This window comes from Notothenia rossii (genome assembly GCF_949606895.1).
Source record: "Notothenia rossii genome assembly, chromosome: 6".
Taxonomy (NCBI): Eukaryota; Metazoa; Chordata; class Actinopteri; order Perciformes; family Nototheniidae; genus Notothenia; species Notothenia rossii.
The window spans coordinates 32,106,363-32,120,641 of record NC_136909.1 but is presented as its reverse complement, the minus strand read 5'-3'; the positions used below and the strand labels follow the sequence as shown (position 1 = coordinate 32,120,641).

General features: G+C 36.7%; 1 long non-coding RNA gene across 1 annotated transcript in view; it reads left to right on the top strand.

The window, feature by feature from the left end:
- LOC307044809 overlaps positions 1-14,279 on the top strand; it is a 449,985-nt gene that overhangs the window by 409,831 nt on the left and 25,875 nt on the right. The window lies entirely within an intron of this gene.

The window sequence follows — 14,279 nt, the reverse complement described above, 5'->3', positions numbered from 1 at the left end:
GGTTGTGTCTTTCAGACGGCCACTATCATACAAACTGACTCAAAATCTCGATGTTTGAGCAGATCAGTCAGGCGTACTCCGCCTGTTCCTGGAGATACAGCAAGCGCATTTCATGGCATCTGCGGGCAGTGGCAAGTACTTCCGGCATCTGCCACGGAGGCCACTACTCCGTGGTATCTGTGGCAAGTATATGCCACAGATGCCAAAACTTGCCATGGCAAGTATATGCCACAACCATGCCACAACTTGCCATGGCAAGTATATGCCACAACTTATATGCCACAACTTGCCGTGGCAAGTATATGCCACAACTCGCCGTGGCAAGTAAATGCCACAAGTTAAGAGTTAAGAGAAGGTTTACGGTAGCGGCCACTCGCCTTCCGTGGCAAATGCTGATATTTAAACCCGTAGCCTATTTATCGCGTACAATGTCGCTGTTTTGGCATGACTTTATCGGACTGATCTGTACACAAGACTGATAATCTGTTACTGATTGTCCGATCATATTTTTCAAAAAGATTAAACATTATATGTTCAATAGATTTTACTTGGAGAACGTGGTTTGTTAAAATAAATAAACGTGCTATTTTTATGATAATACTCAAGATATATTATTAGTAAGTTGACATAAAGATCTAACATTGTTGACCAGAGGTGGGAAATAGGCTAACTTGTATACTCAAGTACTGTACTTGTGATTTAGAAATAGCCTACTTGTACTTTAGTTGAGTATGTAAATGGAATGTTACGTAGTAGGTTACTTACCCCACTACAATTCAGAGGTAAATGGTGTAATTGTAGCCTACTCCCCTACATTTATTTAATACGCTACCTTTAGTTACTTACTACAGATTCTGATTAATGATGATACATATAATCAAGTCTTAAATCAGACTTTATAGTTACTCCTGGAGTAAATTCACAAGATACCCTACTACAGTATACAAAGTCATTAAAACTAGCTGCACCTTTACCAGCTTTGAGAACACTTTCATGATCAATCATTATAATGAAAACATGTATTATGCACTTTAAGTATATTGTTATGCTAATCATTTTGTGCTTTTACTTGAGTAACATTTTAATGCATGACTTTTACTTGTAACAGAGTATTCCAACATTTAGGTTGGCTACTTCTACTTTTACTTCACACTAGAACCGCCAGGGGTCGCTGTATAGCCTACCTAAAACCACCAACGTGTCAAATGAACGAATGCATTGATTTTCAAGGTACAATGTTATTTTATTTATCCTACTAGAACACAATGAGTGTTGCCACTAGTCGCCGTGGCATGTGCCTTGGCATTTGTGGCATCTCCCACAGAGGCCACTACTCTGTGGCAAGTATGCCACAGATGCCACAACTTGCCGTGGCAAGTATATGCCACAACTTGCCGTGGCATTTGCGCATGCTGAACGGGAGTTGCCACAAGATGCCAGAGTTAAGAGAAGTTTTACGGTAGCTGCCACTCGCCTTCCGTGGCAAATGCTGATATTTAAACTCGTATTTATCGTGTAAAATGTCGCTGTTTAGGCATGACTTTATCGGACTGATCTGTACACAGGACTGATGTGCGATCTCTATTTTTCAAAAAGATAATAAATTATAATTTATTCAATTTTACTTGGAATAGCCTACGTGGTTTGCTAAAATAAACAAACGTGCTATATCTATGATAGTAGGCTAAACATAGGCCTATATTGTAATAAAAAAAGAAATATTGGCAAGTGAGCGTTGCAACGCAAGCCCTTGGCAATTGTCGCTTCCTGAGGGGAGTTTCCACTGCTTGCTACGATAACCAGGTGTATTGTTACTAGTAAAGACAAATAATTAAAAAATAAATATCTGTATTGACACAGCAACGTGTACAATGGTGTTATTAGACTTGGCTACAGACTTAGGGCAGCTGTAACTGATTGCAGTTGCCACTGCTAGTGAGATACTAAGATTTATATTTTATAAATGAGGCAAAGGACAGTTATATTTGATTGTACACATGTATAAATGTGTTATTTTAAATCCAGGGCATATGTACTTAATTTGTATTATTTTCGTTGTTAATAAACAGATTAATGTCATTGTATCTGTTTTGTTGTTTAATATTTTAATTCTGGTTGAACATTTTTATTTAAATGCTTCAGATTATTCTTATTAAATATTGATATCAGTGAATCTAAACAAACCATGTTAAGACAATCATGACAGTATATTAAAAATCAAGACACAATGCATGCTTTTTTATCCACCCTTTTATTGCGTTTTGAAACTGGCGAACAATTTATATTGTTCGAGTTCTTGACAGAATACTGAGTCATGCTCATCCGTCTCCCCTTGCCAGCTTTTCAGTGTTTGTAGGCTTTGCACTTGGTTTTCCTTATCCTTATCCTTGTCCTCCTCAAAAACTGTGTTTTGGCACCAAACAGCAGCAGCTGTAGTAAGTAACTAAAGGTAGCGTATTAAATAAATGTAGGAGAGTAGGCTACAATTACACAATTTACCTCTGAATTGTAGTGGGGTAAGACTACGTAACATATCATTTACATACTCAACTAAAGCACAAGTAGGCTATTTCTAAATCACAAGTACAGTAGGCTACTTGAGTATACAAGTTAGCCTATTTCCCACCTCTGGTCAACAATGTTAGATCTTTATGTCAACTTACTAAAAATATATCTTGAGTATTATCATAAAATAGCACGTTTATTTATTTTAACAAACCACGTTCTCCAAGTAAAATCTATAGAACATATAATGTTTAATCTTTTTGGAAAAATAGAGATCGGACCATCAGTAACAGATCATCAGTCTTGTGTACAGATCAGTCCGATAAAGTCATGCCAAAACAGCGACATTTTATGCGATAAATACGGGTTTAAATATCAGCATTTGCCACGGAAGGCGAGTGGCCGCTACCATAAACCTTCTCTTAACTTGTGACATTTACTTGCCACGGCAAGTTGTGGCATATACTTGCCACGGCAAGTCGTGGCATGGTTGTGGCATATACTTGCCACGGCAAGTTGTGGCATCTGTGGCATATACTGGCCACATATACCACGGAGTATCGGCCTCTGTGGCAGATGCCGGAAGTAGGCATCTGCTTCCACACATCCTTTCTAGATAGTGTTTATCAACTCAGGTAATTGACAAATCAAGCTACTGTGACTGCTTGTCATTTCACTTTGAATATTCACCCTAAATCAGTCATTTACGTGCATGCAGATGTGCCAACACAACAGGAGCACACTTCCAAAGCTGTAAACAGGGACTATAGAGTCAGATATGGGTCAATATTCCAGCGCACAAAACAAGCTACTCACGAGCGGAAAATGTGCTTTTACATGCGCATGAAACGTATGGGATTAGTTTTGTATCATAAAGATAAAGCAACACTTTCTCAGAATAAAGCAAAACTATGAGTTTAAAAGAAAAAAAAACTAAGTCAAGCAAAATAAAATACATTTCAAAAATAAAACTATAAGTTGCAAACAAATCATTTGTGTAATCATGTAAACTATAAGTATTTTTTCTTTGTTTTAACATAGGTTTTTGTTTGCAGTTCTTGTTTCTTCTTTCTCAATGATCTGACTTTTGCTCTCGCTGCAGCTTTCTCGTTTGCGCTCCCTCGTTTTTTGTTTGAGATTTTGACACAAACATCCCAGGTGGGCGGGACTTTCAGGGGTGTGTCCCCATTGGCTACTCAGTTTTTGAGTGACAGCCCACTACAGCACAGATCATACAGTGCAACTCATGCAGCAAACTCCGGAGTCCACTCGGCCACGTTAGTGTTGGTGTCTCCTGGGGAGTTTCATGAACATATCGGACTTCTCTTATGGATTGCTGTGCATTATACTTGTGATGTGTGGTTCATACTTTATTCCAACTTTAAATATTTTAATATCTGAACACATTGCTGCTGTTAAATAATTTCCCAATTTGGGATTGATAAAGTGTCTATCTATTTATTTTATAGATTAAAAAAATACATCTATGTATTTTCAAGCTAAAGGTGATACACAATATAAACTGTATTCTATTATTTTTCAAAGACATGTTACATTTCAAAAGCATATATTGCTATGTTTAGGAAAAACAATTAAAGACTGCTTTAATTTAACAAATTCTGCAATATAAGGCTGCATACCAACACAATTAGGAACATGCTCACATTTTACTATGTTGATCTGAAGAGCTGAAGCATTCATACACAATGGATAAAACCGGTGTTGTTTCATTCTATATCCTGTGAGAAAATGATATACATTTAGCATTACAAATTCGACATACTATTCCTAGCCTAAGGAAGATATGAATAATCAACAGATTTGAATGGAATCTCTAACATTTTCATGTAGAATAAAGACAAAAGAGTGATTATAAAAATTACATTTATTGAAATTTGAACCAGAAGATGAAGTCTCAAAGAATGTTTTAAATAAAAGGACATAAAACAAAAAGGTGGATAATAATAAAATATATTAAATGTATATGTAAAGACATTTGGTCAAATGAAATGACACTGAGCAAGTGATAACAGTAACGCCAGTGTGGATGAAGCTGGTGCAGTTCTTTCTTGATGCCCCCCTCCGTGCTGTCCCCTCAGAGGAAGTGGGAAAACGGGATAAGACCTCTGGACGCCACGCTGTCTCAATGATCCACTGTTAATATGAGAGGAAAATAAATGTTTTAGGAAATGAAAAATATGAAGTTAACAAATAAAACACAGCTCAGGGACAGTCATGGACGGTAGGTTTTCCTACAAAGTTAACTCAGCCTCCATTGATTTTCATATCAAATTAGCGTGTTAATAAAATAAGCTATCTTGGCTTATACTTGCATATCCAAACAGAATCATGAAAGCCTGTTGGTAGAGTCAAGCACGCCGCACACACGAGTCAGTTTGAGTGTGTGCGCCGGTGTCTGAACGCTCACTCACGACTAGCTTTGTAGCTAACTGTTAGGCTACTTAGCTTGCATTGTTATGGATCTAAAGGTAGCAAAAGCTAACTTTCATAACACAGCTTTACTTCTCACTTACCACAATAAAGAAACAGACCGTATAGTACAGCACAAACAACACAAATGATCAATACTTACATATATTTTCACTTGTAGTATTATAATAATTGAAATGCTGGTTCTTCTGGGGGTGTTCTATCCACGCTCAGGCAGCCACCGCACCGCAGCTGCCTGCACTGTACAATCGCTGGAGGACTGGGCTGTCACTCAAAAACTGAGTAGCCAATGGGGACGCACACCTGAAAGTCCCGCCCACGTGGGAGGTTTGTGTCAGAATCTCAAACAAAAAAGGAGGGAGCGCAAAAGAGAAAGCTGCAGCGAGAGCAAAAGTCTGATCATTGAGAAAGAAGAAACAAGAACTGCAAACAAAAACCTATGTTAAAACAAAGAAAAAATACTTATAGTTTACATGATTACACAAATGTTTTGTTTGCAACTTATAGTTTTATTTTTGAAATTTATTTTATTTTGCTTGGCTCAGTTTTTTTTTCTTTTGAACTCATAGTTTTGCTTTATTTTGAGAAGGTGTTGCTTTATCTTTATGATACAAAACTAATCCCATAGGATGACCCTCCCGCGCAGATTAAACCCCCGCGAGTGGCTATGCGCTCGCTAGCGAGAGAGACAGCCCCCTCACTCGCTCTCGCAGTCTGTCTGCGCGCGTGTGAACAGTTTCTGACACTTTGGGGCGGAGACACTGGACTTTGATTGACTGCTGCCAGGAAACCCGGAGTTGCCAGGTTTGATAAATGCCTGAACTACCAAGAGCCGAGGAGCAGCAAGATCAGTTGGACGAGATTGAATGGTAAAGTTGTCCATAAAAACTATTATATTCGTAAAGTATACAGCTAACACAAATATAATAGTTTTTATGGATATGGTTTAATTAAATTAATTGATATATATATATATATATATATATATATATATCAATTAATTTGATATAAAAAAATGACACATTAATTCTAGGAGTGTAATACTTTTACAAACACTATAGTAATAATATGCATTCATTATGACAATATCATTCTATTACTATAGGAGTGTTCTATAGTGTGTTCAAAAAACAGCTACAGAAACACTATATACTATAGTAGTACTATTTAAAATAATATAGTCTTAATACGGAAACACCAAAAAAAACACTATAGTAATACTTTTACAAACACTATAGTAATAATATGCATTCACTATGACAATATTATGCTATTACTAGGAGTTTTCTATAGTGTGTTCAAAAAACAACTACAGAAACACTATATATTATAGTTATACTATTTAAAATAATATAGGAATACTACAAAGATCTAGATACATAGTATTACCATTGAAATATTATAGGGCTACTATAGCTAATAAAATGGCACTACAGAAAAAACTATAGTAATACGATAGCTGGTGAAAATACTACAGAACACTACAAACTTACTATAGGATACTATACAACTCTTACAGTATACTATAGTACCGGTAATACTATAGTTCATTTATAGTTAATTTCGTAAGAGGTGCATACAGCAGACAGTAGCTAGCCGTTTTCGACAGATACAGCCCACTCAAAAATGTATTGTTTTATATAAAATTAATTGTTAGCTGTATACTTTAAGAATATAATGTTTTTTTATGGAAAACTTTACCATTCAATCTCGTCTGAACCCAGAACCAAAACCAAAACCAAATCTGACTCCATACTTTTTCAGCAAAAGAAAAACAGGAAACACGCACACTAACAAGACACTAATTCATGTGAAGAAACACAATCAGGAGTTAGTAAAAAAAGAAGAAAAAGAGCAGGTCCACTCCAGTGTCATACTTTGGAAATGTTGCAAAGGAGCAATAACATACATAAAACTATTACGTTTTACTAAATGCGGTTAATGGTGTTCAACGACTTGGACAACAGTGATTGGACTCTTTGAGATTCCCAGACAAACAGACAGATGGGGGAACAGATTGAGGCTGAGCGATTGCTCCGCTCCTGCAAGATAAATAGAAAGCCCTAACAGCTCTGCTTCAGAGCACAGTTTAGATGAACAATTCATAATTGAATTGCTTATTATTTACTTCTTTCAGCTTTTAAAATCTTTTTCTCTGTTTTGTACCAACGTCAATGTAATATCTTTCAGTTTCGGACTATGAAGCGATTCTCCGCATAAATAAAGTTATGAGGATGATGATTTTCGTGTGTGGATTTCCAAAGCAAAACACAACAGCAAATATGTAAGGAAAGATTCAAACATAATTATTTATTTTTTCTAACCTCAGCATGTCCTCCTAAATGTCAAGTTGTTGTATTAAAAGTTGTAAAGTGAAAAGAGAAATTGTCTTTCTCTGGCACAGTACAAATAATTATAATCTGGCTACACTGACATTGCCAACGTTTTTTTACTTTTGCTCATTTCAATAAAGATTAGGACTAAATCAATTATTAGATTCATTGCTTTGTTGATTTACAGTATGTGTAAAATGTAGCTTCTCTACAAAGAAACAAGCAAAAGGACCATGTTTAAATATTATGTTTATCAGAGACATGCTCATGCGTTTCTTGGATATAAGACTGCGCTAAAACACGACTAAAAGTTTTAGTATGTCCACTGCAATGTAGTTGCTTACAGCTGCTGGTAGGATTGATTTGTCCCTGAGTTAATTAAATACAATACAAAAACTCGAAATCTTGCCAAGTATATTTGTCTAATATCTAGTCAGAATATTTCTTTACACCTGATAAGACGTAATAACTTCAGAAGCAACACTGCAGTGAGATATCGGGTCTTGTTTTTAGACAATGCATCATCTTGTTAAGTCAAATCATCTTATTTTGAGTTATATCTCACATCAAACACATATTTTTTTACACATTTATTATCACCAACTAACATCAGAAAACGTTTTAGCATTTGCGGCTTATATTTTAACACAACGTTTCCGGATTCTGGTAAAATATATTTCAAAATGTTCTTCTCCCAGCTAATTACAAGATCTGATTCATCTAAATATCCCTTCTTATTTTAAGAAATCTTACCAAGCAAATGTTCACTTGTTCTATTGGCAGATCTTTGTACTTATTTCAAGTAAAAAAAACACCTTGTTTTCATTATTTTTTTAACTTGTTATGGAGCAGCATTTTTTCCAGTGTATGTTAATATGTGTTTCTCCAAACGCCTTAGAGGTGCTGGAACCTAAAACAATGTAGATCTTAAAACAATAGGTAGCTAGAAAGCTGAAAAGATCTCATACTAAAGCTACCATAGGCCAGCGTGTATTTTTAGACATGAAAAGGGACTGCCCAGTGGAATATTAATCCTTCCTGTGAGTCCCAGTTTGGACTACAGATAAAACCTGATCCCCCAACAGGGGATGACGCTCACTAATTATAAGTAATATCATGGATAAGCTCCCCGTGAATCATCTTCACATAACACCCATCTCTATCTCACTGGGTCTACAGCGCAAAAAACATCTGCCGTGACTAACAGCTACACCTCTTGTGTTCAACTTTTTAATTGGACTTTTTGTCAACGTGTAAATAGAAACTATAGTGTCATCAGCAAGTCCCTGAGGTTAAATTCTCACATCTTCAAGTTTTTCAGGGTTTGATTTGGCACAAGGGGGTATGTACATGTGTGAGTGTGTTCTAGGAAGAGGATGAAGAAACAAATCCTGTGAAGCCAGAATCGTATACATGATGCCAGCAGACATTCTTCTACTTGCGATAATGATAGTAACACTGACAGGGAATTATGCATTTGCATGTGAGAGGATACTCAGAGGATCACAGCTTGGTGTCAGTGCTGTCTCTACATCTCAAACATCTCACCACGGACTGGGCAGAGACTCCCGGTGCCCTCAGCCCCTTCTGCTGATGTTGGCACAGGGCAGCAGTCGCCAAACGGACTTCACAGGAAAGTCCAATATTTAAACTCTTCACTCTGCTGGCTGAGAGAGGGGCAGACTACCAGACAGAAGAAATACAGACACTAGACTGTCAATGTTGTACAACTGTGGGAAACAAGACTTAAAAAGTACTAAAACAACAGTAATTCTTTCCACTGCATTTGGCATCACACCTCTGGAAGAATATTTACATCAAATACTTTTCATATTGCCTTTTCAACATAGCATAAAGTAGAGGGATTAAAGGAAATAAAGGTTGGAAGGGGGTGATATGAAAACACATCTTACTAAAAAACAAAACAAACAAACAAAAATGTAATATTTCAAAAAATACATTTTCAATACGGTTAAAAAAAAGTATGCGAAAAACTGAATAATATACAAAATAATGTTAATTTTCAGAATAAAAAAGGTGTAATATTTTTGGACTAAAGTTGTATTATTTTCAGAATAAAAATGTATCATATTATCAGAAGTTGTAATATTTTCAGAATAAAAGCAGTCATATTTTCAAAATAAATTTGTTGTAATTTCAGATTAAAATTGTAATATTTTCAGAATACAATTTAAAAACTTTCAGAAAAAAGTTGTAATATGTTCAGAATAAAGCTGCACAATACATTTCAAGAAAATAGGCCTCGTTTTATTTTGAGAACCCCGTTTTAATCAATATTTCGAGAAGTAATTATACTATTTAGAGAGTAAAGTCTAAAGACTTATTCAAATTAAGTTGTGTGAGTGCTTTATATATTTTAGTTGGAAAATAGTTCTTAAACTTAACATTGGGAACAGACATCTGTTTATTGTCATTCTGTTGACAGTCTGGTGAATTTATAACCATGAGAAAATCAAATATTCTGCACAAAAACTAAAAGTGTTGAATTTACATAATGCAGGTAATTCAGTTAAGCCGTTTACATTTATCTATTAATATTTCAGATTTAAGAGTACACCTGGCTGCTCACTGTTTGAAAGACAGACCTTTAAATCACTGCAGCCATCTGAAGGTAGCAGGACACAAACAGTACAATGACACATTTAACACATGAAGCTCCACTGTATTTACCTTTATTCAATCATTTGCAAACAACACCAGACTGCTACAAAACAAACACACACAAGACTCGTCAGATAGTACCGGATGACAAGATACAAAATCACATAAAGAGATTCATGGGGAATAAAGCTGCGGTGTCACATTGGATGTAACCAAACAATTCACACAAAGGTTATTTTAATTTACTATTTACTTCCATCTTTGCATTAAACCTTTTTAAATCCACTTTACAAAGTCTGTATCTGGCTGCAGATCTGTGGTTCTGTCAACATCATTTTCTGGAACAGCTGCCTACATTTGCCCAGCTGTTTCAGAGCAAGGACACCAGCGATGTGACTGTCTAAGAGTGTATATATATATTCATCATCAAACCCGCTGATCTACATTTCACTTGATCCAGCTCGTTTGCACTTGGCTGTCACGGTTCAGGGAGCAAGCAGCAGGGGAAAGACCCAAAAGCCAATAAACAAGTGAGGACGCACCAGGAAGAACTCAATGATTTATTGGACAATGGCTTACCGGTTTGGAAGACTAGGTAGCAGGCAACAAGTAAATTAATGACGGAATCCAAACAGGAAGAAAAAACACGAGGGAAAAGGCTTCCATGCTTTACACCGTGGTTCAAAGACAAACTGGCTCAGACTGAAAAAAAACACTAAATTGTGTTGAGAATGTGAGGATATGGAGAACAAGGTGAAACCAATCATGTAAAACACAGAAAGGCAAGAAGGGAAGTGGTCTGAAACAAGAATGGTGAGGCATTCGAATGAATGACATGAAACAAAGAAAACATGACCTAAGACCAGGAAATTCCAAAGGCAGCCAATGGGGAAGTGCCATTTGAAAGATTGCCACAAGAGGGAGACTCTATTGGTTACACACATGAAGTCAGTCATAGTATATAGAAGACTATGAGAAAATATCCCTACTGTTCAGTTGATTTATTTCTCCAGTAAACATATTCTCAATCAAAGAAGTTTTAAGTTTACTTTTTGAGGCCCATTTTGTAAAATATGGTGCCATTAAGAGTAAAATAAGGAATACCTTGGGATTCATAGGTCTCTACCACACAGTGCGATCGCTTTGACGCTATCACAGTGGTTTTTCAGTTACATTTTTGTGCCTCAAACATTTATTGGAGCTTGCAAACGTACTTTGGCCTACACTTAAAAATTAGGAAAACACCCAGATGGCGACAGCAAAAATGCATCACCTTCAAACGTTAGTTCATGAGTAAATGGCTGACTTTACTGTGGTTTTCTACAGTGTATATGGGCAGAACTGCTGCATATAGGGCCATTGATATTCTAAGTGATCGTAAAATGATACAAGTACAAATCTGTAAAGTTCTGAAAGAACAGGCTCTTTCTTTAATCTTTTTTAGAAAAAGTCAGAACACTTTTAAAATAAAATCGTAATAAGTTTTAAAAATATATATATAATATACTAGATGCAAGAATGCAATTAGCCCATATCTGTCCAAAGGTATAAATCTCTATCAATTGTCTCATCTAACTAAAGTGTTTTAACCAAAGTGCATGTTTAAATCTTCCTTATCTTCTTAGATTTAGGTCCTATTTTCTTTTTTTATAAGGAAAGCTAGAGAATAAAAAAAAAGATTATCTACAATGTATTGTCGCCAATTAGTCTGTCCAACAAAACCCAGTGGATAATTTCACTGTATAAACAACACTGCATGTTCAGAAGCTACCAAGACTTTGGGTTAATTCACCCTGATTTGTCTGATGAAGAGCTGTGGAGCATTTTTGTTTAACTTTATCCCTCTTGAGCTCCGCTGATTGAGGCTCAAGAATTGTTGTTTGGGAAATTGCCCAAACAAAATGAAATGCCTTTTGATTTGCATGCTTAAATTCATTATTACCTTTCATTCAACATCAAGAACATTTTTCATGAGACAGCTGTTACACAACAGTGTCAGACTAATCCCTGCTTGGAGCTGCTTCCCACTTACAATCCATTTTGATCACATACTGTAATGAATAACGCTAGGGAGAGGATGCTCTCCAAGGTATCGCCAGCTCTCTACTGCTATGGCGAATTTCTGACTCATGTTGTCTTGTAAATGGAAATGAACCTGATTTTGGAGGAGGGGCTCTGTAAGTAAGGGGCAGATTTTTTTCGGCTGCGTACTTTCAAGCGAACTCGAGCTGGTTTCTCCATTCTTACCTACCCAACCTTTAACATAACCCTAAGCCAAGTCTTCCCCATATAATTGAATGATTTATTTGAATGGGGTCTTGCACTCTGTCCCCAAAAGGAAGGGGAGTTTTGAAGTAAATTATTTTGTATATATTGATTGTTGTGCTTTTATTTATGTTTTTAATTTGTGCATATGTACACATGTGTCTGTTGATTTTGTATAGGGATGTGCATCTCCATCACTGAGGCCGATGCGATGCGCATCTCGATACGTTGTAAACGATACGATACATTAGCGATTCATTTGAAGCACCGGGCGATGTAATACGATACGATACACCCCTGTTGCGATACAGTTCGATACGATTTGATTAAACATTAAGCGATTCGGGGCGATACGATGCGATTCAACACAATGCAAAATAATGATATAATTCAATATGGTACGACAGAGGATTTAGTTTTATTCCTTATATGCAGCAAATCATAAATTAACTATTTTTAATTCAGTGCTTCACATATTTGGTTCTCTCTACTAGTACTGCGCATCCCATTATGCTGTTTCTTTTTTACCTTAAAAAACAAAAAACACTTGGACCTTTCATAAACAGGCCTTTTCACAAGTCCTTTGTAATAGTGCTCTCTGTCTCCAGAGTACAGTCAAATTGTATAACCAACAAGCCCTCCAACTCATACGACCAAATAGGTTGATTGTTCAGCAGCTTATTACGACCTATAGTCACGTTTTAAAGTTTAGCACCTCTAGTGGTCATGTAAGAAACAACAATTTGCGGCAATTACAAACGCTCCGGAGGGTCGTATATTCACAAATAACCCTCTCTGAAAAATCCTAGATTGTAGAATAGTCAATCAATCAATCAATCAATGTTTATTTATATAGCCCAATATCACAAAGGTTACATTTGTCTCAGTGGACTTCACAGTTTGTACAGAATATCAGTATGACAATACGACACCCTCTGTCATTAGACCCTCACATCGTACAAGGAAAAACTTCCAGAGAAAACCCACAGTTTAAAGGGAAAAATGGGAGAAACCTCAGCGAGAGCAACAGAGGAGGGATCCCTCTCCCAGGACGGACAGACAGATAGATAGACGCCGTGTTGTAAAGATAATACATTTGCAACATAGGTAGTCCAAATGTTTGGAAATGCATGTGTCTATAATAGGAAGATGAATCCATGAGGATATCCATCCAGGACTTATGATCCAGGACCACAGCAATAGGCACAGCCACGACTCAAAATCCAGGGCAGCAACAGGATCATCCATGACATTCTGGCGTATATAGACACCAAAAAGAAAGACATTTGGGGAAGCTGGGTTAATCGGAACATGAGAGTACACAGGTATAGACAGAGAGAAGGAAGAAGTAAGATGTCCCCCGACAAACTAAGTCTATATCAGCAAAACTATGGGCTGAATCTAATCAGCCCTACCTATAAGCTTTATCAAAAAGGAAGGTCTTAAGCGTACTCTTAAAAACGGATAGGGTGTCAGCCGCCCGAACACAAACTGGAAGCTGATTCCGCAAAATTGGAGCTTGATAAGAAAAGGCTCTGGCTCCCATTGTACTTTTAGAGACTCTAGGAACAACCAACAACCCTGTATTCTTGGAACGCAATGCCCTAGTAGGACAGTAGGGTATAATGAGTTCTTTAAGGTAAGATGGCGCCTGCCCATTAAGGGCTTTGTAGGCGAGAAGAAGAATTTTAAATTATATCCTGTGTTCTATAGGGAGCCAGTGTAAGGCCGCCAGGACAGAAGTAATGTGGTCCCTTTTCCTAACTCTGGTTACTACACGAGCTGCAGCATTTTGAATCAGCTGAAGCGATTTAACTGACTTCTTGCTACTCCCTGATAATAAGGAGTTACAATAATCCAGCCTTGAAGTAACAAATGCATGGACTAGTTTCTCTGCATCGTTTTGAGGCAAGATATGCCTGATTTTTGCAATGTTACGTAGATGGAAGTAGGCGGTCCTTGAGATTGATTTTATGTGGGCGTTAAAGAGCAACTTCCAGGTTAAAGACACCTGTGAATAAATGTGTAGGAAAATGATGAATACACTAGATTTTCCCAAAAATATACAGAAATATACACTACAGTGACATCTGGCGTCGTTTT